We start from the raw sequence: 25,567 nt of genomic DNA, 5'->3' as shown, positions 1-25,567 counted from the left end.
CTGCATTTTCGGTGTTACAGATTGACATATTAGAAAACATTTGGGTTTTTCCAAGTCTCTTCCCTTCAAGAAATAAAGCAAAGGATATATTCTTCTTCCATTTATTTTACTGTTTAATAATAATTACATATTTAGATAGTTTATAAAATGTTAACAGTAAATAATAAAAGTACAGGTGCAACTTGAGTATGATGTACAAACTTACTACTGCATTAATCTTGTCGCCATCGTCCACTTGCCAAAAGCAGGTGGTGTAATGCAGCTTTTGTTGTCCTAGTAGCGCTCCTTAAATGGGTATTCTGGATGTCTCAATCTCCTGGAACACAGATAATGGTCTTTCAAAAATATTGTGCTGATGAATCTGACAGTCTACTCAACGTGAAGGAAAACACTTACTCCGGACCAATGCTATCACCAAACATCCGTCCCTTTGGTCCCATATCGAGAGTGTCCAATTTCTCCATATCCTCTGGTGTCAGTTCAAAATCAAATACCTGAGAGTTTTGTGTGATTTTAAATGTGAATGACAAGCACAACTGTAAAGATGAAAGAAGCCAATTGTGGTGTAATGTGAAGAAAAATATTAGGAATGACAGGTACATCAGAAAGAAAGTGGTCAAGGCACCAGACTCGTGCAGAGAACCACAGAGTTCAGATTTACATAAATTATTCTAGTTGAATTCTGGGCTGGTTTCCTCAGAAGTTCTGAAATCAGCCCAAGTAAGTGTGCTGTCTGTAATGACCTTGAGAGTACTTTCACTTCCTTTCTGTCACTCACTTGAGAACAGGAGAGAAAACTAAAAAATGTTGATACGGAAAAAAACGAGATTCAAAACTGAGAAGAAAAGGACTGAAACTGAATGTAGATCATGGTCTTAGCTTGCACACTCGTTTGCCAGAGTGGGAGTAACAGTTGAATGTGGGTTCTCGCAGTCATTAACCGGTCTGATTGAGATGGGGTTTGAATGCATAAAAAACCACAATCACAATCAACTTCACTGTATCAGCTGTTTGTTTGAGGTTTTTTTTTTACTCTGCCAGATATCATGTGCTATGTAACATTTGGTAATGTAAGAGACAACCTCAAAATTGGAAACTGTAAGAAATAAAAAGTAACAACAGTGGAGGAGAAGGATCATTCAGTGTCTTCCTGAATTTTTCCAGCCACAGATCTTCACAGACATTGTTAATATGAATAAAAACTTGCAAATGATTTCACTTTGAACCAAAAAATGTCAATAACGCAACCAATTTGATCAACTTTGACATTGAAAAGATGAGTGAAATTAGTATTAGTGTCAGTGGTGTTGAGAAACAGCTGAAATCATTAAAATTGTACAGAGCTCCAGGCACCGGTGGAATCCCTATTGAATTCTATACTGAATTTGTGGCTTTGTTTGCACCTCTTCTAACTACGGTCAATTGTAGGTCATTCAAACAAGCACAGATCTCACCCATCTACGGGAAGGGTAGTAAAAGTGAGCCACAAAACTACTAGTATTCTTGACATCGATTTGTTGTTGAGTCTTAGATCATATTCTGAGCTGAAACATAATGAGGTACCTTTAACTGAATGACCGCAATGCCAACCAGCATGGAATCTCGAAACATCTATAATGTAAAAACCTAACTCACACTTTTCTTATATGACATATGAAAGCTTTGGATCAAGGCTGTCAGGTAAATGCAGTTTTCTTTGATGTGTTAAAAGCATATGACTCAGTACCACATCTACACTTATTGTCAAAAGTACATTCATATCAAACTTGTGACTGGATTGAGGATTTTTTGGTAGGGAGAACAAATCTCGAATGGAGAGTCATGGTAAGATGTAGAAGTAATTTCAGATGTGCCCCGGGAAGTGTGATTGGACTCCTGCTGTTAATGTTGTATATTAATGACCTGTCAGACAATATTAATAGTTAACTCAGGCTTTTTGCAGATTATGCAGATATACATAATGAAGTACTGACTGAAAGAAGCTGCATAATAGTCTGTCAGATTTTGATAAGATTTCAAAGTGGTGCAAAGATTGGCAACTTGCTTTAAACGTTCAGAAATGTAAAATTTTGCACTTTACAAAATGAAAACAAAAAGCGTAAAATCCTTTGACTCTAGTATCAATGAGTTGGAATCGACCAGCTCTTACAAATACCTTGGTGTAACAATTTGTAGAAATAGACTGATCACATAGGCTCAGTTGTGGGTAAAGCATGGGGTTGACTTTGGTTTGTTGGCGGAATACTGGGGAAGTGTGATCTGTCTACAAAGGAGAGTGTTTACAAATCATTAGTGCAACCCATTCTACAATATTGCTCGAGTGTGTGGGACCCGTACCAAATAGGACTAACGGGGGATATTGAATGTATAGAGAGGAGCGCAGCACAAATGGTCACATGGTTGTTTGATCAGTGGGAGTGTGTCACAGACTTACTGGAAGACAGATGTAAAATATCCGGAGAAAGTCTATTGACAAATTTTCAAGAACTGGCTTTAAATGGTTACTCCAGGAATATATTACAACCCCCTACATATCGCCCACTTAGGGATTGTGAAGATAAGATTAGAATAATTACTGCATGCACAGAGCATTCAAAAATCATTCTTCCGACGCATTGTACCTGAATGGAACAGAAAGAAACCCTAACAATTGGTAAAGAGAGATGTACCCTCTTCTGTGCACATTATAGTGGTTTGTAGAGTATAGGTATACAAATTTTTTGGATGTTTTGGGCACGAGACGTATGTCAGCAAAGTTTGTTCCAAAAGTTCTCAATTTTGATCAGAAGAACTGTCGGGCGAGCATCGCTCATCTCTCGAATGGTGTCAGTGATGATCCTGACTTGCTCAAAGGGTCATAACTGGTGACAGAACACGGGTTTACGGTTATGACATTGAAACCGAAGCCCAGTAATCTTAATGGAAGCATCCCGGAGAGCCGACGCCGAAAAAGCACGCCAAGTTCGATCGAATTACTGTACCATAATGCATCACGAATTTTTGCCTCGAGGTTGTACGGTCAATAAGGAGTATTACCTCTATAAGTCGTTTGTGAGAAGCAGTACACAAAAAATATCCGGAACAGTTCGTGGCTTTCGAATCACGACGACGCACCTGCTCATTCGTCATTGCTCGTGAGAGATTTTTTGGCCAAAAACAACACGACAATCGTGGCTTGGCACCACAGTCACCAGATTTGGCCACCTGTGACTTTTTTCTGTTCCCAAAACTGAAGAGAGACATGAAAGGATGAAGTTTTCAATGATTGAGGAAATGAAAACTGCATCACTTAAAGTACTCTAGGCTGTACCAAAAAGTGCTTATGAGAAGTGCTTCGAGGATCAGAACAAGCATTGGCACAAGTATATTGTGTCCGAATGGGATTAATTTGAAGGGGACAACGTGAATATTTTTTCATAATAATATAAAGTCACCTTACTTTTTGAACACGCTTTATAGATGTAGAATTATTTTTCAGATCTGCTCAAAGATAATTCGGAGATACAAATATTTGGGGAAAAAACAACACATGTAATGACATTACTTTTGCCAAAGAACAGAATTATAAGTACAACTGTTAGATTTGTTGTTGCTGTCTTCAGTACAAGGACTGATTTGAACATGCTTTATAGATGTAGAATTATTTTTCAGATCTGCTCAAAGATAATTCGGAGATACAAATATTTGGGGAAAAAACAACACATGTAATGACATTACTTTTGCCAAAGAACAGAATTATAAGTACAACTGTTAGATTTGTTGTTGCTGTCTTCAGTACAAAGACTGATTTCGTGCAGCTCTCCATGCGAGTCCATCGTGTGCAGGTTGTCACTCCTGTTACTGCAGCCTACATCCACCTGAACCTGTAAACTGTAGTCAAGACGTGTTCCCCCTCTGCAGTTCTGACTCTCCCGTATACCACTCCGTCACCAAACTGATACTTACTCGATGCCTTCGGATGTGTTCTATCGATCTAAATCTTCCTTTAGTGAAGTTTTACAATAAATTTCTTTTCTCCCCAGTTGTATTCAGCACCTCTTGAATTAGTTATGTGACCTACCCACAGTTTTTTCTCTTTTTTAGAGACTCTTTTCTTGTTATTACCAATCTGCATTTTATATCCTCGCTACTTTAGCCATTATAATTATTTCTCTCCTTAAATACCTGAATCATTTCAACTACACTCCATTACCATTGTTTTAGTTTTGTTGGTGTTCAGCTTATAACCCCTTTTATAGACATTATGCATTTCGTTCAGCTGGTCTTCCGAGTCCTTTACCACCTGTGAGAGAATTGTGTTGTCAGTGGCAAACCTAAAAGTCTTTTTCCTTCTCCGTCTTTTTCTTCTCTTCTTTTTCCAAATTTATTGTCAGTTTTCTTTACTACTTGCTCAACATGCAGATTAAATTACATTGGGGATAGGCTAGAATCCTGCCTCTCACCATTTTCAATTACAGCCTTCCTTTGATGTTCATTTTGTTGTGTAGAATGTGTTACAGTTAAAATTATCAATAGCTTTCTCCAAATATATAAAAACTATAAATATAGGTTTGTCTTTCTTCAATCTATCTTGTAGTTTTAAAGTAAGTCATAGGATCAGTATTGCCTCGTGTGCTCCTAAACTTCTCTGGAACCCAAACTGATCTTGTCAGAGGTCAGCTGCTACTAGTGTTCCATTCTTCCGTAAATAATTTGTGTCAGTAGTTTGCAGTCACAAATTATTAAACTGACAATTTGGTAATATTCACACTTGTCATCACCCATCTATTTTTACAACTGGGGTTATTGCTTTCCTCTCAAAAGTGGAACAGTATTTCTCTAGTCATATATATTGCACAGAATATGCCTATTGTCTTCTTTGTTTATCAGCCTCTTTTTTTTCTGCGATTACAGTTATACTTGATTTATTACTGTCTCAAAAGATGGTATCTATTCTTTATCAGGTGGAATAGTTTTTTCAGGGGTGAGTCTTGCAAGGATCTCAGTGATTCTGAGAATATGTCATATACTCCAGGTGCCTTGTTTTAACTTGTCTTTCAGTGCACTGACAAATTCTTCTCGTATACTGTAACTGCCACCTCATCTTCATCTGCTTCCTCTTCCCTTTCTGTAACACTGCTTTCAAGTTCATTTCTCTTGCACAGCCTGTCCATATGTCTGTTTCTCCTCTCAGCTTTCTCTTCATTGCTTACCTATTTGAGCTCTTGGTACTCACACAGCTGTTTCTCTTTCCTCCAAAGGTCTCTCTAATTTTCCCGTAAGCAGAATCTTTCCCATAATTTTGTACTGTGCCATTTCACATTTTGTCAATGTAGTCTATTTTGTCTGCTTTATTGTTTATATTTTGTCCCTTTGATTATGAAATTCAGTATCTTGTGTGTTTCCAACAGATTTCTTTAGGGACTTGTCAATTTGTTTCTTTTGTTCTTTGCTGCCTTCACTGTTTGATCTCAGTTATACCCACTTGTAGTCTATTGTATTCCTTGCCAGTGTTTAGTCAATCATTGCCTAATGCCCCCTTTGAAACAATCAACAGTCTGTAGTGCTTTCAATTTATCCATGTCCTGTCTCCATAATTTCAAATCTTTTTGCAATTTCTTGAGTTTTGATCTGCATCTAATAATCAATAAATAATGATAGGAGCCAACATGGGGCCCTGAAAATGTTTAGCATATTAAAATCTGGTTTTGAAATCTGTCTTACAATTATGTAATCCATTGGAAACATCCCTTTGCCTCCAGGCCTTTTTCACATGTCCAGCTTTCTTTCATGATGCTCAAACAGGTTGTTGACAATGATTACATTGTGTTCTGTGAAAAATTGTACCAGGCGGCTTCCCCCTTTCATTCCTCTGTCCGAGCCTGTTTTCCTGTTATTTTTCCTTCTCTTTCTTTTCCTACCATCAAATTCCAGTGCCACATCACAATTAAACTTTTGTTTCCTCTAACTATGTGAATAATTCTCTTCAATCTCTTCATCATCTGCAGAGCTAGTAGGCATATAAATTTGTACTATCATAGTTGGTGATGGTTTTACATCTTTCTTGGCTATAATGAAGCATTCACTATGCTATTCATAGTATCTTGTCCATGTCTATGTTTTTATTCACTATTAGACATACATCTGTGTCACCCCTGTTTGATTTTGTGTACTTTCCTGACCAGAAATCTTGTTTCTGCTGCCTTTTGCAATTCAGTAATTTCCACTATATATCACTTAAACCTACCCATTTTTGTTTTATCTCATTTATCCCTGATTAAGGGATGAACATTCCACACTCTGAGCTGTAAAGTGGCAGTGCTGTCTTTCCCAGTGATACCATTCTGAATGGTTCCTGCCTGAAAATCCATATATGGGAGTAGTTTACCTTAAGAGTATGTTACCCAATAGGATTTCACGATCGTTACACCATACATTATTGTCGAATCTGCCCTTTGTGACAAAACCCTTTGTTCTTTGTGGACTGTGATAGTTATAGTAGGCAGTCAAATGAAAGTGAGACACATGAAAAAGATTAAGTTAACTGTTTATTAAGTCAAAAGTAATTGCTGTAACTGTTGGTACATACATCGAGATGTGAGACAAGATAATCAGTGCCTTCATGGAAAAATATTTGTGTTTGCCTACAGAACCACGATTGTGTCCAGGTGCACAGCTGTGGGTAGGCCTACATGTTGTCGAGGTTGTTTAGACTGCGGTGCAGAAGCTTTGCTGCGAAGCCCTTATACGTTCTCCGTACAGGCTTGCACTTTCCCCACGCGACTTCCATGTTTTTGGAGTCACCGAGAAAGACATTTTTGACCGTCGATTTGCTTTGGAAAAAGAGGTGGGATCGTGGTTCCGTAGGCAACCGCAAACATTTTCCGTGAGGGCATTGACTGTCATGTCTCTCACAGAGACAAATGTATTGACAGTTATGGCGGCTGCTTTTGAAATAATAAAGTTTAGTTGCTTTGTTTCCATCTGTCTTGTTTTCATTTGACTGCACTTCACATATTTCACAAAAAGAAATTAAATTAAAAAATAATAAAGGCAGTAATTGCCAATATCGTGGAAAATCAATGAGTACTGCTTAGTTTTTCAGACACTGAAGTTGTTACCTGTATCACTAATGAAACATACATCTTCCAGCCACTATGTATCGAGATACAAAGGAATTGGACATTAGCTGCCAGTGAGACTGATTTATATGAATGGGGTTGTTGAAAATTTGTGGCAGACTGGAATTCGATCCCAGGTCTCTTGCTTCCTAGGCAGACGTGCTGACCACTACGCCTTCTGGACACAGTGGTTACCAGAACTGCACGAACTATCCTAGCGCACCTCCTGTTGGGCCCAAATCCTCAACTTATACCACACACAACCGATGTAGTGCCCCTGCTCATTAACCTCATTACTCGCAGCATCTTGCCGATTCCTGTACAAATTTGAGTTTGGTGCACATCTGCACTGAAGGGACCATTGGCCGTCTTTGCTGTAATTATATATATGTGGTGTCTCTTCTTTTGTACGTGTCTGAATGAGGCTAATGAGCAGGGGCCCTACATAAGCAGGGTGTGGTGTAAGTTGAGTATTGGGTCTGATGGTAGGTGCGCTAGTGTAGCCCGTGCGGTTGTGGTGAGAGTTGTGTTCAGATAGCGTAGTGGTCAGTGCATCTGTCTAGTAATCAGAAGACCCGGGTTCAGATCATAGTCCGGCACAAATTTTCAACTTTCCCAACTGACATACAGGGTAGTCCATCTGAAGTTTTGGATGAGATTATCTCGAAAACTATAGATCGGGTAAAAATAGTGGGTAAGACAAGTTCGTAAGTTCAAAGTGGGACATCAAATGACACCACACGTGACCTCCAGTAACTTTTAAATCTTGATGGAAACACCCATATTTTATTGCCGATTCGGATTCTCCATAAAAAAATAATAAAGTTTTGTCTGAAACATTTTTTAAACCATTGACAGATGGCGCTGAAATCGAGAAAAAAGTAAAGTTGGGGAAGAACTCTGATTTATTTAGAATTATCTACAAAAAATTATCAACAAAAAAGCTGCACCAAATCTTTCGTTATGCCAAATTAAGCTGTTTTTGTACAAAATGTACTGTATCCTACTACCGTTACCCAGGAACGACGATATGGACTAGTAGAATGATGTTCCCATGGGATGTTTCATTAGTGAGAGTCCCCTTGCCTCTCACATGTTGGGGTGCTTTATTAGTGTCAGTCCCCTTGCCTATCACAATTTGGGGTGCTTAATTAAGGAAATTAGCCACAAAGAAATTGTTCTAAATTATCCCCATTTGCTTCAATGCACGAAGTCAATCGTCCGCGAAAGTTGTCCACAGTTTTGAACAGCACATCCCGTGGTATGGCTGCACATGCTCTTCAAATGTGTTCCTTCATATTGTTTCGGGTTGTGGGCTGTCTGTCATAAACAATATTTTTTAAATAACCCCACATGAAAATATTAGGAGATGTTAGGTCTGGTGAACGTGGAGGCCACTGAATTGGTCCGCTGCGTCCTATCTACTGACCAGGATACTGTAAATTTAAAATGTACCGCACATTTTTAGCATAATGGGAAGCTGCTCTGTCCTATTGGAACCACATTCATTGCCTAATTACTAAATCAACATCTTCCATTAGCTTCAACAAATCATCATGGAGAAGTTGTAAATAAGATTCCCCATTAACATTTCGGTAAAAAAAATGCCAATGTGGATTGACAGGGGACCAATAATGACAATCATGACGATTTAATTTGCCACTGAATGTGGCTTAATTGGTGAACATAACGTATCTAAAAAAATCATTGTCACCTCTTATCATTTCCAAGGTCCATTGGCAGAAATGCACACGTATTTGCATATCGTTCAGCGTTAATGCCTGTGTCAGTGTGATATGATACACATGATATTTATGTTTCTTAAAAATCCTCAAAACAGTTGATTTCGGTATTCCAGTTTTTCTCTGAATCTCACGACTACTCATTTCAGGATCCAGTTGAACACAGGCAAGAACGGTAAGGGTACAAGCATCATTTTCATTGTATTCGCGATGACGAGGTGGACGGTGCATGTATCCATTTCGAGCTCATTGAGTGCAATTTTGAATAATGTTTTTGCTTGGATGTCATCTGTTTGGGAAACGATCCACATACAACTGCGTAGCTGCAGCATAATTGTTATGGCATTCATCTAAAATTAACATCATATCAACAATCTGTGTAGGAAGATAGTGCCATGTTTCACTAAAGAATAATTTACTTTCATCAGTTGATGTTTATGTTTCACAATCTGAAAGTGAAGTGACGTCGGATCACATTGCACTGACCTTTATACTGACCCATAGTTTGCTGTTTGGCCACAGTAGTGCCACAGTCGGGTGAGTAAGGCAATTGTGAAGATTTCCCTAACGAGATTTTAATACAATTCCGCCTCCCTCCATCAAAAACTGTGGCAGGTACAATGCTTTTTGAAAAAAAAAAAAAAAAAAAAAAAGTTTAATTTGGCGTAATGAAAGAATTGGTGCACATTTTGCATCGATTTTATGCGTCCTTCTCGAATCATTCTAAATAAATTGGAGTTCTTCCCCAATTTTAATTTTTCTCAATTTCAGCGCCCTGTGTCAGTGGTTTAAAAAATGTTTTGGACAAAACTTGATTGCTTTTTTATGGAGAATCTGAATGAGCAATAAAAAATGGGGGTTTCCATTTAAGAGTTGCCCCCCTTGCTCCACCCTAGGTGGCAGGGACTGGGGGTCATGTGTAGTATCATTTGATGTCCCCCTTTGAGCTTACGAACTTGTCTTACTCACTATTTTTACCCAATATATAGTTTTCGAGATAATCTCATCTGAAACTCCAGATGGACCACCCACTGGCACCTAATATCTTTAATTCCATTGAGTCTCGACTAATAAATTGTGTTGTGAACCGTGCCCCTGCACACGTACTTACGTCAAAATTCTGCCGGATACGCTCTGGCTTGACACTCTTCGGGATGACGACTATCCTGTGCTGCACGAGGTGGCGCAGCAGCACCTGAGCGGGAGTCTTACCGTGCCGCTGCGCGATGTCCACCATGACGGGGTCTGACATGGGGCTCAGCTGCACGATTCTGCGAGCAGATGAAAGGGGAGACGCTAGAGGAAAGAGTTGCCACACATTCTTCTTTGTACAGCATTTCTGCTGCGAGAATTTGTAGTAACAATCTGACAACATTTTGTCTACATACAAGTTACGAGGCACAAGATCAAAAATACACAGGAATTACAAAGGGAAAAAAATGACAGTGTGTTAATTCAGCAAACGTTGTTGGTCACAGCCAGGTGTTAACATTTTTAGATGGTACAGGGGGTGGACAAGAACATGGAAACACCGCAAACACACACTTTACCGTACCTAATACAGTGCAGGAAAATAGTTGGCATTCAAAACAGCTTCCAGTCATCTTGGGATAGATAAATATGGATCTTGTTAGTTTTCAATGGAATCTTACACCTTTCTTTCTGGAAAATATTGACAATTTGAGGCAGTGATATTGTAGGGGATAGTGGTCATGCACCCTTCTCTCCAAAGTGACCAGCAAAGGCTCAATAATACTGATATCCGGTGACTGCTGTAGCCAGCAGAGATGTGAGAATTCATCCTCGTGCTCACAAAACCAGTGCTTGATGATGTGGACTATGAGAACAGGGACCCTGTCGCCTTCAAACACAGCTTCACCGTTTTGGGGGAGGGGGAGGGTGTGACCTTAGTAATCACAGGGCCCACTGAACCACAGAATACCACAATATGGCTGCCCAAATGATCAATAACTCCAGTCGTGTTTCACTTTCAGAATGTAAACTTGGACAGAAGTTGTAAACAGTATGAAATGAGACCCCATCTGACCAAATTACTTTCCTCCATTGGTCCATAGTCAGAGTTTTATGGCCTCAGCACCACGTTTTCCTGTTGACGGGTGTCCGAATCATTGACGAGTTATTTTGAATTCCAGCCTGTTTTGTAATCCCTGCTTCTGGAGCTCCGTTTGTGTTGTCAGGTGCTGACAGGGTTCAGGAGGGCGATGTTCAGTTCTGCAGTGTCTTTTACAAGCATTGTCCTCTTATTTTTCAAACTTCCTGGCAGATTAAAACTGTGTGCCGGACCGAGAATCAAACTCTGGAACTTTACCTTCCGCGAGCAACTGCTCTGCTGTGTGAGATACCCGAGTACTACTCATGACCTATCCTCACAGCTTTACTTCCACCGGTACCTCGTCTCCTACCTTCCGGACTTCACAGAAGCTCTCCTGTGAACCTTGCAAGACTAGCACTTCTGGAAGAAAGGATATAGCAATGATACGGCTTAGCCACAGCTGTGGGTCATTTCCAAAATGACATGCCAGGAAGTTTCGTTACAGCGCACACCCCGCTGCAGAATGAAAATTTCATTTTGGAAACATCCCCCAGGCTGTGGCTAAGCCACATCTCCACATTATCCTTTTTTTTTCAGAAGTGCTAGTCTCGCACAGTTTGGAGGAGAGCTTCTGTGATATTTGAGGAGCTGAGGCTGTGACGATGGGTCGTGAGTTTTGCTCGGGTAGCTCAGGCGGTTAGAGCATTTGTCCGCAGAAAGCAAAGTTCCCAGTTTCGAGTCTCGATCCGGCACACAGTTTTAATCTCACGGGAAGTTTCATAACAGTGCACACTCTGCTGCAGAGTAATAATTTTATTCTCTTATTTTTTGTTGGAATTCTTTTCGATGACCGTTTGTATGTTTACTCGACACATACTTTTGTCCACACTCTGGTTTAAAAGATGAGGTTTTACTGCATCCTCTGCCTCTTGAAAACCAAACACTGCAGCTACTTTGGTTACAGAAGCACCCACCGTATTTGCCCACATTCACTTAGCACTGACGTAATGCACTCTCAAACATACGGGATACTGTTCTGAGCTCGACTGACACCTGCCAATGTATTGAGGACATTGCACAGGTGCCACTGATGACCAAATCCAACAGTGTAACCTGCAGGCTTAGCTGGGACCTGTACTTCTGGTAAAGCATGCATTTCTTGGAGTGTGTCCATAATTTTGTCAAACCCCTGTAGGTGACTGATACTTCAAAGCATCAGTATGTATTAGGTTTGGTTTGTCTTCAGGTGAACATTGTCATAACAAATGGTGGGGCATATAATTTCACGTTTATTGTACTGGAGGACGTATTTCACAGATAGAAAATTTCCAAAGCGTGCTTCTACTCTGCCGAACGTATTTAGTGAACACGTGAGTGGTACGGATGGCTTTTAAAATATACTGTGAGCTGCAGGAAAAGCGCTAGGAATTTGTGATGTAGCAGTCTCACTTGCTGGTGTCACCGCCGCGTTTGCGGACAAAATCGACCATCCCCGGAGAACCGAGGGGGCCGCACGCGCAGACGGTGATGTCGAGGGCACGGCAGAAGGCGACCAGCTCGCGCTGCTGGAAGTAGACGTGCAGCTCCACCTGCAGATTGGCTGGGGGGGATGCGTGCTGCCTGCCAGATGCGCTTCACCTGTCTAGAGTTGAAGTTGGACAGCCCGATGGAGCGCGCCCGAGTCGAGTCCACTTGGGCTTCCATGGCCTGGACAGGAAAAATAAAAAGTAACGCAAACTAAACACATAGTATTGTGGATAGTCCACAGCATTAAATTCTTCATTAACTGGGTTTTGTTGTACGATGGTACCATCAAATTTTAACAGGTTATCACTGTCAAAGAGTGTACACTGTTTGTGTCAACTCTGAAATAGGTGTTATATGTCAAGAGTAAAGTACAAACATGGAGTAAATGCCAACTTTGATAGTGCAGTGGTAACATAATTGTAAATGTTAACTGTGACGGTAAAGGAAACAAACTAGCAAAACATTGCCATATAAAATATAAATAAATAAGTAAAATAATTGTGCATCCACACATGAAGATGATGTGGAAGGGAAGAATTACACTCAACAAAATAGTATATGTTCATATACTGGAACAGTGTAATAGCCTATATAATAATTTATATTTTTTTCACGTTAACTGATTATAAGATTGCATCTCGGTAGAACAACTTCATATTTGTACATGAAAAGCACGGACATTATTAATTTATTCTATCAACAGTTTGAAAATTTAAGCTGTTCCTCAGTACACTTCTTATGCATCAATTTTATTTTATCACAATTGTTAAATTTATTTAAATTGTTGCACAGGCTATTACACTGTTTCAGTATACGAACATACATGCCCGCGTCTGGCCGTCACAGTTCAGGTTTTCCGTGATTTCCCTAAATTGCTCCAGGAAAATGCCGGGATGGTTCCTTTGAAAGGGCACGGCCAACTTCCTTTCCTGTCCTTCCCTAATCTGATGAGACCGATGACCTCGCTGTTTGGCCTCTTCCCCCAAACAACCCGGCCCGACCCATACAGGACTTGAAGGTAAAGTGTTAAAGAAGACCCCTTTAAAGCTGAAAAGATTTTGAAACACTGTTAAACGCAAAATATTTCCACGATTTTGCAAGGCTCACTGGTAGATAACTGCATACCATATGTGCTCGTAATTTGAAAGTCACCAATTCGATTATCTCTGGTAGCAAACTTCTTTTTTCTTTTATGTAAATTATCTATGTATTGTCAACTTTGAATGATAATTAACAAATAGTGCATCGTAATTTTTAGTACAAACAACATCATTTTATTATTAATTACTGATAACGTGAAGATAAATTAAAATTTGATAGACATGCAAAATGCCATATTTTTAAATGAAAAAATTGTATACATCAGTAATACCATTCAGTCTCTAGAAATAAAATATATTACTTTTTTCAGTTTGATGTTTTGTACCTTGAAATTGAATTTTGAAACTCCGTTCATTCCTTCCTTCAAAGCCAGCTGTGGTAGTGCTGCTCTGGCACTCGTTGTCTCGTGATAGGCTGCAGTTAGCGCGTCTGAGCAGCAGGAGAGATGCTCTGAGCTTAGCTGGGGTGGCACGAGATGGAAGAAGCAATATAGCTGTACCGAGTGACAACAATAACGACACCGTCTAGAGGCCAGTGCCGGACGAGCCCGCGGCATGCCGTCGGGGCTCAGGATTGACGCAGCAGCTGAGGCCGTCCGTATCTGTGGGCCGAGTCTGGATGTGCCTGGTGGGACGGGGAGAAGCGGCTGTGACAACTTCGGCCACTGCCGGAAGTCGCGGCATCTGGTGACGTACATTTTGCCGGGCTGTGTCGGCCCTGGTAGGTGGTTCTATCTGGATTATTTTTGGGTGCAGTGTGGCGAGCCAGTGTTGTCACTGCAACACACATTTGCAGGCGATAGGAATTGGACGGTGGCCGTCAATTTGGCCGGAAGTTAATACGGAATGCCGTGTGTCGACGAGCCCGGCAGACTGTGCAGTCGACAGTTGAGGTGCGGCGTGGCCGAGCTTCCTAGCCGGGGTCTACCTGGAGGGTGGACACTTATTTATACAGTGGCCGGAGAAGGTGGCGACCGCAAAGAGGTTTGCGGAGGTCGGGTCTGTTGTCGCTATTTTATAGTAAGGTTGTCAGATTGAGATTATTGTATGGCAGGTACTGTGCACAGTGGAGACACCAGTGAATTTTGTATGTGTTTTTTGTACGAAGTGTTCGTTACGAGTTTTCGTAATATATGGTATGGCTTTGGGGGGGTAAGAGTGTGGCTTTTGCAATGTTTCGTATCTTGTTGTTGACTGCATGTTCTACTGTTGTCCACAGTTCTGTCTGTTTGGTGCTTTGTTTAACAATGTGCCACTGTTAAAACATTCAGTTGTTCACACACATTTGAATTTGGTTTTGTGTTAAAATTTTGGCCAAGATGTGTGGTGAGAAACACACAGAATTTGAAGAGTGTTACCTGGCCATTTAATTCTACTGATTTTTAAGACAGTGAAATGAAGTGACTGTCTACAGTTTCTCACTAGTGAGAAAAACCCTGAAACAAAGCTGGCATACCTGAACAAAATAAAAAGTCTTTCTTCGTACTTTAGACAAATACTGATTTGAGAAGGGGGCCGGTACTGAGACCCTCGATGTGTCGAAGTCGTCCCGGTCCCTTTACGTGCCACATTCATTCGTAACTAGTTTGCACCGAGGAGACCGAATAAAAGAACACGGTAGTTGTGCTTATGATTGAAATATCTGCTTCCGTTGTTGTATGAGCACTGCAGAACCGTATGTTTGTCATCCAAATGCACCAAACTGTTTGGGAGCTTCCCTCTCCCTTCAGAATATCAGGTGAAATGCAACCATTCTTCCCTAGCCTGAAGGCTTAAGGCAAACAAAAAATATATTAAAAAAACTAATTAAACATTTTGATTGAAGACGATCCTCCTTCACACGCCACCAATCGCCTACACATGTGCACATTCAGAAACAAACACACAGCTACATATTCTAGGACTTTTGAATATGAATGTTAAGTAGGAACTAAGTCTTTCATTTTCCAGAGAGAGAGAGACATTATGTAGTCATCAACTTACTTTAATGTAGCTTTCCAAGGATTTCAGTGTTAGACGGATATTTGAAGAGGTATTAAGTAAGAGTGTGGTTTTCTGCAGCTCTTTTTAATGTTTACGAAGAGGCAAGTGTAAGAAAAAGATAAGCATAGTACTAGGAGGAGAAAACATAAAGGCAATTAAGTATGTGGATGATCAAAGAATGTTCACTGAATCAGAGGATGAAATAGAATTTATGGTGGAGTGGATTGTAGAAGTGGGAGAAAAGTATGGAGTGAGGATAAATATAGGAATGAAAATTGGCAAAAAAGAAGGTTCTATCAAAATATCTGTGGTGGGAAATATATCACAACTAGTAAAACCTTATACATGCTTAGAAGTTAGGTAGCAAAAAACAGAAACCTTCTGAATGAATAAGAAGTAAAATATTTATAGGTAAAAATCAAACAATGGAAAATCCAGGATGGAATGTAACAATAATTTGAAAAGGAAAGTTGCTACTCACCATATAGCAGAGATGGCGAGTCACAGATAGGCACAACAAAAAGACTGTCACAAATATAGCTTTTGGCCAGTAATGCCTCCGTCAAAATTAGCTGACAAACACACGTACACACTCGTGCAAATGCAACTTGCACACACGATTGCAGTCTCACACGACTGTGGTCCCAGTTGATTTTTTTTATCTAGTTTATTGAATATATATATATCTTTCTGCTTGTTTTAGTTGTCCTTAGTTCTTTGATAATCACTATTGCCACAATTGTATCACGGTCACTGATACCAGTTTCGATGTGGACATCCTCAAAGAAGTCAGGTCTACTTGTTGCCATTAGATCCAGGATCTTTCCATCACAGATGGGGTTCTGAACTATCCATTCTAGGTAGTTTTCGGAGAAGGCATTTAGCATTGTTTCACAGGACGTCTTACCGTGCCCATCACTAACAATTTTCCCAATTAATTGTTGGATGATTAAAGTCTCCACCAGTGATTGCAGTACGGTTGAGGAGCTTACATACAAGTGAACTGCAGTTTTCTCTAAAGTTTTCTGTGACATCAGGAGACGATTCTGGTGGGCGATAGAAGGATCCAGTTATCATTTTATGCCCACCCTTGATACTGAGTGTTGCCCAAATAATCTCTGCCTCAGTGAATTTGAGTTAGTTGTCTAGTATGACAAATACACCACGTCCATTTCCCTTTTGCCTATCCTTTTGATATACATTTAAATTTTCCCCAAAAATCTCATTGCTATCAATTTTAGATTTCAGCCAGCTTTCTGTGCCTAGTATTACGTGAGCATCACTGCTTTTCATGAGTTCTTCAAACACTGCCACTTTGTTGCGAGTGGTTCAGCAGTTTACTGTTAAGATTTTAATACTCTCACCTGTGGGATTCATTTCTTTCGATCTAACACTGATACTTCTGGGTTTCCTACAGCTATCATTATCTGGATTGGATGGAGGGTTGCCTAACCTAGAAACCCCTTGTGAGCATCCCACACACAGTCCTGAATAGCAGCCTCTGATGTGTAGTGCACACATGACCCATCTATGGGGACCATGCAGTTGTTAACCCTATGGTGGAAATCCAGAAAGTAGCACCCTAGCTCATCACAGAACTTTCGAAGTCTCCGGTTCAGACATTCCACTCGACTCAGGACTGTAGGGCCACAAACAGTTCTGGGGACAGTGCTGCAAATTGTGAGCTTTGTTGAAACTCCACGCTCGAGGCTCGTCTTCTCGAACTTAACCAGTACCGGCTGTCAACAGTAAGTTGGTACCTTCCACAGGCTGATGTGATCAGTATTCATATCGATGAGAAGCTTTCCCTCCTTGTCTCTCGGAAAAACGGAGCCATCCACATCTAGGTGACCTACAGGATGGTGAATGAGTTACAGGTCGACATATTCCAGCTGCAGTGCCTCGAGGGATTTCTTGAGGTACTTCTCCACAGACTCTGCTCTGTTTCCATTGAATGGAAGCTGAAAATAGATACAAATGTGGCTCATTAAAATTGTACTAAATTGTATTTAGCCTACTGAATAATCTGAAGAATAATAAAGGATTGACAAGTGATTAAAGACAGATCATACAAAGCTTATGGATAACAATAGTCAGAATTAATGAAATGACACCATACGTTTTTAATCTTGCAAATTTCTGATTGTGAGTGGCTACAAAACTACTACATCAGCAGCTGGACATTGACATTGGTTGTTGCATCACAAATAAACTGTAGAGTAGATTTTCTAAAGAAGAGCAATGCTCCAGAAATTTTGTATTTTGACAGACTTAGAAAGGGAGACTGCTGAGTCTCTGCTGCTCAAAGAGGTTTCCTTCTTTTTAGTGAATTTGGCTGCTCTGCATTCGAAGTGTCAGCTGTAGAATGCACTTTTGTTTGTCTCAGTCAGCTGAAAATTCTTGTTGTAGTGTTATGCTGAAATGAGTGTCACTGTTCTGAGTCCTGACAGCTGTGAGTTGAGAAAAATAATCCAGTTTCTTCTTGCAAAGAGAAACTTGCAATTTCAGATTTTTATAATGCTGTCACAACTGTTTATGGGAGTGGTATGAGGAGTTGCACTAATGTGTACCAGTGATACCGTGCCTTTAAAGATGGCAGAAGGAATGTCGACAGTGAACAGAGAAGTGGGCATTTGTGACTGATGAGAAGGTGAACGGGAGCAAAGAAATGATTTGTGACCGCTATTGATTGATTCTGGGCCAGATCGATGCAATGTTTGCAGAAATATCCAGCTCTCTTTCACACAAAGTCATTAATGAAACACTTGGTATTTGAAGATTCTGTGTGAGGTTGTTAATAGAACAAATTACATATCAACACAAAGTCAGCAGACTCCCTCATGGGTATTTCTCAAGCACTTCAAACTGGGAGGCGAACAGTTCTTTGACTCTGTTGTGACTGGTGATGAGTGGCCTGTTACACCCCCAAAAGGATGGTGTTGTGGTGACATCCATCCACACCGTCACCTAAATTCAAACTCTTTGTTTCGACTTGAAAAATCGTGTCTTCTGACATTTGGGCTATAATGAGATTCTCCTTATTGAATTTTTGCCCCAGGGGAAAAGAAGTAATGCCGCACAGTACTGTGAAACCCTAAAAATACTGCAGAGGGTGGTACAGGACAAAAGGAGGGGATTTTAACGAAAGGAGTGTGCTTGTTGGATAACATTGCATGTCCCCACACAGCAACTCTCGGATTCCTTCGGTTGGGACTTCATCAAACAGCCCACTCAGAGTGCCGATTTAACACCTTCAGATTTTGACCTTTACACCTCTCCGAAGTTGTTTACAAGTGGAAAGAGGTTTTCTGTTGACGGTGAGGTCCAGAGTGCCGTCACACGGTGGGTCGTACAGGTGGCAGGAGACTTTTTGTCCGAGATATCAAAAAGCTCATTCCTCACTCCACAAAGTGCACCGAGAATGCAGATGACTGCGTTGCACAATGGTGTTTGGTGTTCATTTTTCATAAATATATATGTGGTGTCTGCTCCTAGAGGCATTTTCAAAAGAACAGATACAATTTTAATCCTGCAGCCACTATAAATCGAGACACAAAGGAATTAACTACAATAGCTGCCAATGGACGAGGATTTATGTTGATGGAACAGTTTCAAAATTCGTGCCAGACCGGGATTCGACCCTGGGTCTCCCACTTACCGGCCAGATGCAGTGACACAATGCAGTCCGGACACGGCGATCACCACGACCGCACAGATACCGTAGCTCACCTCTCGTCTGACCCAGACTCTCAACTTATACCGCACACTACTGATTTAGTGACCCTGCCCATTAACCTCATTACTCTCGCAGGAACTGGTGAGATGCCACGAGTAATGAGGCTAATGAGGAGGTGCATCAGAAGTGTGTGGAACAAATTGAGAATTTGGGTCTGACGGGAGGTACACTAGGGTAGTCCGTGCGGTTGTGGTTGTGGTGACCACTGTATCCGGACGACATAGTGGTTACCGCATCTGGCAGCTAAGTGGGAGACCCAGGTTCGAATCCCGGTCTGCCGTGAATTTTCAGCTTTCCTCATTGATATAAATCAGTGGCCACTGGCAGCTAATGTCTTTAATTCCTTTGTGCCTTTTCATAAATATATTGCCTTTTACATTTTTAAACAACTGAGTACTATTAATTTCTGCACATGCCTTGTGTATGAAGCCATTACTACTACTGCTACTACTACTACTACTAGTAGTAGTAGTAGTAGTTTTATCCATCTGTAGATCTCTACTACTACTACTACTACTACTACTACTAGTAGTAGTAGTAGTAGTAGTAGTAGTAGTTTTATCCATCTGTAGATCTCTTTTAATAGGATGTTGGATATGTTCTGATTCTAATTTGAGTGTTTAAGGAGACCAAACAGTGAAGGTCATTAGTCTCCTATTCATCCACCACTACCAGAACATAAGCAATGTATCCAATCTGTCTATGTGTAGAGTAAATTCTGTGCACAACTCTGGGAATGTGTTCAGAATGCTTACGTTGTGTGTATCTCAGGTGGAATGTGAAACCAGCCCAGTATTCACTTAGTGGGATGAGGGGAAACCTCCTAGAAACCACATCCAAGCTGACTGGTACACCAGCCCACCACCGTTAATCTGCCGGGCAGATTCGATCTTGGGCCGGTGTACCTCCCTGTACCAGAAGCATTCGCATTAATGCGTGTAGTATATTGAACGTGTATTGGTATTTAAGAACAATAAAAATAAATTAATTCACATATACTGAAATTTACATACATACAGGTCTAGTATGACAAGGATGGCATAAGTAGTCAGCTGTGGCCTTATGATAGAAACCATCCCATCATTTGCCTTAAATAATTTAGGGAAGTCACAGAAAACCTACATCGGGATAGTCGGACGAATATTGGAGCTTCGAAACTCCCGAATGTAAGGCCACTCTTTATAAAACAGTGCTGCCTCATTCAGTTTATCCCTAGTGAACAATACTATTGTATAAATAAATTATTTAATAATGATAAAAGACTAATGCTACAATTTTCCTTCTTTCTCACTCGTAGTCACTGCACACAATACTCACATTGTTTCATAAAACTACACACACTGTTTCATAACACTACACACACCAGCAGCTGACTTCCGGACCATTTTGTGTACTGCAATATCCAATCTGCTAGCCCAAAAACTGACTCAGGATTCCTCTGTAATTTGTGATATGTTGAGCTCGTGAAGAGGGTGTGGTGTTAGTATGACATATTGTATAGCTTTGTGAACAGGTTTTCCAGAAAAGGAAAAAAAGGAGGAAAAAATTTAGTGTGAAAATGTTAGGTAGACTGCTAGATCTTTTATAATACATATATTATTTATCTGTGTTAAACTTTTTACCAAATTCCTTTTTAAATAAGTTTGTTTGAGCAATTTCTTTATCCCCTTTGGCAATATATTGTACAGTTTTATTCCCTGGTAGAGAAGTGCTGTTTTAAGTTTTGTGTTTATTTTTTCTTGGTAAATGTAACCTCAGTATAGATTTTGTTTCATGCTTGTAGCCAGAGGTGTTCTTGCAGTAATTACCAGTATTATTTTTGATGTGTTCACCTGACTGGTAATTGTATTCACACAATGCAGTTGAAAACTGCAGGGTTTTGAAGAGATTTTTACAATAAGCTCGACTACTATTTTTGTTTATTATTCTAGTGGCCCTTTTCTACAGTTTGAAAATTGTTTGTATCGTGTGTATTAAGAATGTCATAGCTAAGAATGGAGTGTACATACGAATGTTGTGTAATTAGAAGACACCAACCATTAGACACGGGACTCTAAGGATGCTGATGGCATTCTGTTTGCAAGTACGTTTGTGTGTTCACTTCACTTCAACTGAGAATGAGCATTTGTTCCTAGCGTACCAATGAATTGGAGTCATACTTTTGCTTTGGCTATGACTGAGGATACATGGTAGTTTCAGTTAATGTTTCCACACACTGTTACCCCTAGATATTTCTATGGTGGAACTGATTTTAATTGTCACGCATTAATCTTGTGCTCAAAGGCTATTGTGTTTCACTCTTCTGTGAAGTGCATAACTTCACAGGTGTCTGTAGAAAGAACTATTTTCCATCCTTTGTATCAAGTTTGTATTTCGAAACATCTGACTGGATAATGTAATATGTTTCATTGCTTAACACTTACCCATAGATAATTCCATCGTAATAAAAATTAAAACTATTACTATCGTGTGAGGGCATGATACACATTAAAAAAAAAAAAAAGAACAGTGATGTTCCTGTGACAGTTCACTGAGGTTTTATTGCAGTACTGGTGGAAACGTAGTCTAATGAAACATTCCAGTAATTTATAGTTTTACTCTGTTCCCGTCGTCCACTTAGCTCAGTGACATTGTTAACGTTACAATCAACCCTTCTCTGACAATGTGAATGGTATGATTCACTTACCTTGGTCACAATGAAAACATCCTCCCTCTTCAGTCTCTCAGCATCAAACCACTTCTTCAGGGTCTGGCCTATCTCTGCCTCATTCCCGTAGGCGTAGGCGGTGTCTATGTGGCGGTAGCCGGCCTCCAGTGCTGCGTCCACAGCCTGACCCACCTCGCTATTCGGTGACTGCAGGAGGAGGGAAAGAAAAAAAAAAGCTGACACTGTAGTTATGTACAAAGGCAACACAGAGACATTCTCTGTTGGGATATGTTGTGCCTGGAAGAAGTACAGAAATATGTGAAGGTTGTTGTAGAAAGAGACTGAGCTTCTTACACAGTGCAAGGACCCCTATAGTGAGAAGTGAAAGTGCTGTGTCAGTCAAGGGCAACAGCAGACACTTAGGCTCACATCAATGAGAGTGCTTGTTGCCCACAGTTTGACTTTCTGTACAGAAGCTATTTGTGCCTCTTAGCACCATATCTTATGACTAGTTACGGTTAGTAAGAAGGTTCACAGTTTGAGAATGGCCGTGTCAGCCTGAAACCGGTAGCCACTGCAGCAGAAATGGTATATTAATGCAACTGAGATGGACAAAATTAAAATGAATTTCAATCTGTACAAACCAGGTGCTCCTTCACACTGAGAGTAACAGACAATGAAAGGATTAAATAAGTTTAAAAGAGCTATACTGAAATTTCAGCCTGGATTCTAGCCTAGGAGAAATATTACAGCATTGATCAACTTTAAATTAGCAGTGTCATCTGCTCTTACCTGCCACGTTCCCAGGCCGACAATTGGCATCTTGTAGCCATTAAAGAATGTGACGTGTTCCAGTTTGTGTGTCATTTTCTTAGCTCCAGTGATGCAGCAGAATAAAGTAATAAAATATCACCTAGCAGCTACAAGCTCCCTCTCTGACTATATAAATAAGCACAGCTCATAGCTAGATAAGAAGACACTTCATGCTATCTTTATCACACAACTCCACTACTGATAGAGTAGTAACAGAATTACCCTGTGATAAGCTCAGAATCACTAATTTGGAGATAAGCACAATACTGCGTAATACAGTTCAGTATTTTTTCTTCATTTCTTTTACACATTACATTTTGGTGTACCACACTAGAGAGATGGTCATCAGACAGCCTCTGTTTGCAAACATTAAGATTGTGGAAGAAGTATTTATACTGTTTTTCAGCCAAAATTTGGTACATCATGACAAGGGGAAAATGTTCAGAAAAAATATCTCCAGAAATTATTTGCTCTGAGTTCTCGAATAAAGTTTCATTCAATGCATATCAGAATGGAATCCAAAAACTCAAGCCTACGAGTAATAATTTTTTACGGAGGGTATTTGACGGTATTTTGTGTGCGCACAATATAGATGTGTACAGGACCTTCCACCGACCACAGAAGTCTGTACTCTGAAATCCACAATCACAGTACTACAAGTGCTGCTGCAGAACTGAGTTTCATACTCTGGTGCAATAATCTATACAGGTTTCTGGTAAACTGGCAGAAAATTGGAAACCCCAGATATTCAAAGTGCAAGAATTCCTCATTAAGCACTCCTTCCACAATTTGTCAGAATATCTGGACTTGGGGATGTAAATTCTGCATAACTCTAATGTTTCTAATGTTTGATATTAGCAGATCTCAACTTTTCCAGTATATTTCCATACTTTCATTCAGCTCTGCCCTGCAGAATAATCTTCTGGACTGCAACTAAGGTGAAAAAAAAAATTTCAATTTGCAGAATGGTGCAATAAGAATATTGTGTAAATGTGATGACCTAACATCTTGCAGAAGCATCTTCAGGAATTCATACATGTGCATGCCAATACATACAGCGTATCCCAGAAGGAACGATCATTCGAAGCGAACCAGTCTAGTAAATGTGGGCTCTAACATGTGTATCTTAGAAGCGATGAGCACTTCTTCATCTCCCATACTGCGAAACAAATCTCTTCTACTGAAAGCTCTTGGCCTCCCATATTTAGAGAGATGGTAGTAAGGACCAAAACAAAAAAGGGAAAAAAGTCAAGTAAACATAGGTTCTAAAGTGAATGCCGTAGAGATAGGAGTGCGCATCATCTTCAGCACTGTGAAACAGATCTCTTCTACTGCAAATTCTTTACTTCCCATATTTTGAGAAGTGATAGTATGAAACGAAACAAGAAAAAAATGCCAAGTAACGTAGGCTCTAAAGTGCATACCTTAAGATATGAACTCTTCTTCATCTTCAGTACTGTGAAACATCTCGTCTACTGAACAAGTGCTCATATCTTGAGGTCTAACAGATTGCTTTGTCTTAAAGTGACTTCTTATACCTTGATTTTTCAATCTGAGAAATGATGTCCATATTTTTGAAAAGGATTTTTTTATTTTTTTAGTTTAGACACGCCTCGGGGTGTTTTCTTATGCTGCCACAGCCAAATAAGTTATTTATGTCTGAGTGCAGTTCCACTCACACCAGTCTCTCTGTATTCGTCCAGTCTCCATGTAATTGGCAACTAGTTTTAATCATTGCTAATTATGACAGTATCACCATACTGCAGACCCAGCTACATGCTAGTAGGTTGGTTACTCTGTACTTTATCCAGGTAATGGCAGTTGTACTCTGATGTGAAACTATCAATCTGCAGTGAACAAAGTGCTAATATTATGTCAGTGACAGCATCAAATACACGTCAACTCTGGGGACAGCAACTGCTTAGAAAGTTAAGTATTTATCATGTTCAAGTTTTAATAAATGGCTAATATGGTAATCTTTTCATATTTTTGGCCCATACTAATGTAATAATTTTTGAATGATATTTCTAGTATGTAGGAAAAGGGGTGTGTGTGTGTGTGTGTGTGTGTGTGTGTGTGTGTGTGTGTGTGTGTGTGTGTGTGTGTGTGTGTGTGTGTGTAGGTGGGGGGGGGGGGGCATGAGCAATATATCTTTTCCTACATTGTTGATATTCCTAGCTGGTGTTTCCATTGTTTTATGACTGATATTTCTGGCATTTGACTGTACAACTTCTTTATTTTATATTACTATCACAATTTTGGCCTTAAGCCATTATCAAGAACAACAATGTCATATATAATCAGACTTTATTAAGTGAAGTAGTCATCCTTGAGATTTATTGAAGTGGGAGTCCCAGCACATAGCTAAGTAAAAAATCAATAAAATGTGTCGTAGACAGGTAGCATACATGTTTTCTGGCCATAAAGCAATTGAGCCCCAGAACGTCCTTACTTCCATAGTATATTTTCAGACCGTGTTCACTGTACATGCTGCTCTGTGTCGATGTCCATTCTGTTTTATGACTGGAGTCATATTTGTTACCTGTCTATCATACATTTCATTGACTTTTTGCTTATCTACATGCTGTGAGATACCCAGTTCAATAGATCTTGACAATTACTTCATTTAACAAAGTCTAATTGCACCTGACATTGTTGTGCTTGATAATGGTTTAAGGCCAAAATTGTGATAGAATTATAAAATAAAGTAGTTGTTCAGTCAAATGGCAGAAATATCATTCAGACATAGACTAATAATTTACATGCATGTTGTAATATCTGCTCGACTTCCTCCTGAAGTACTCATTAGTTTCTAAATACGCCACATACATGTTGTAAAGGGAGTTGAATACATATATTGCAAAGA

The 25,567-nt window shown here is 40.0% G+C and overlaps 1 pseudogene; it reads right to left on the bottom strand.

Annotated features, from left to right (window-relative positions):
* Nucleotides 1-273: 273 nt before the first annotated feature.
* Nucleotides 274-22,755, bottom strand: LOC124718781 (annotated as a pseudogene).
* Nucleotides 22,756-25,567: the final 2,812 nt, after the last annotated feature.

Source organism: Schistocerca piceifrons, chromosome 10, assembly GCF_021461385.2.
Source record: "Schistocerca piceifrons isolate TAMUIC-IGC-003096 chromosome 10, iqSchPice1.1, whole genome shotgun sequence".
Lineage (NCBI taxonomy): Eukaryota > Metazoa > Arthropoda > Insecta > Orthoptera > Acrididae > Schistocerca > Schistocerca piceifrons.
This window is presented reverse-complemented; position numbering and strand designations above follow the sequence as displayed.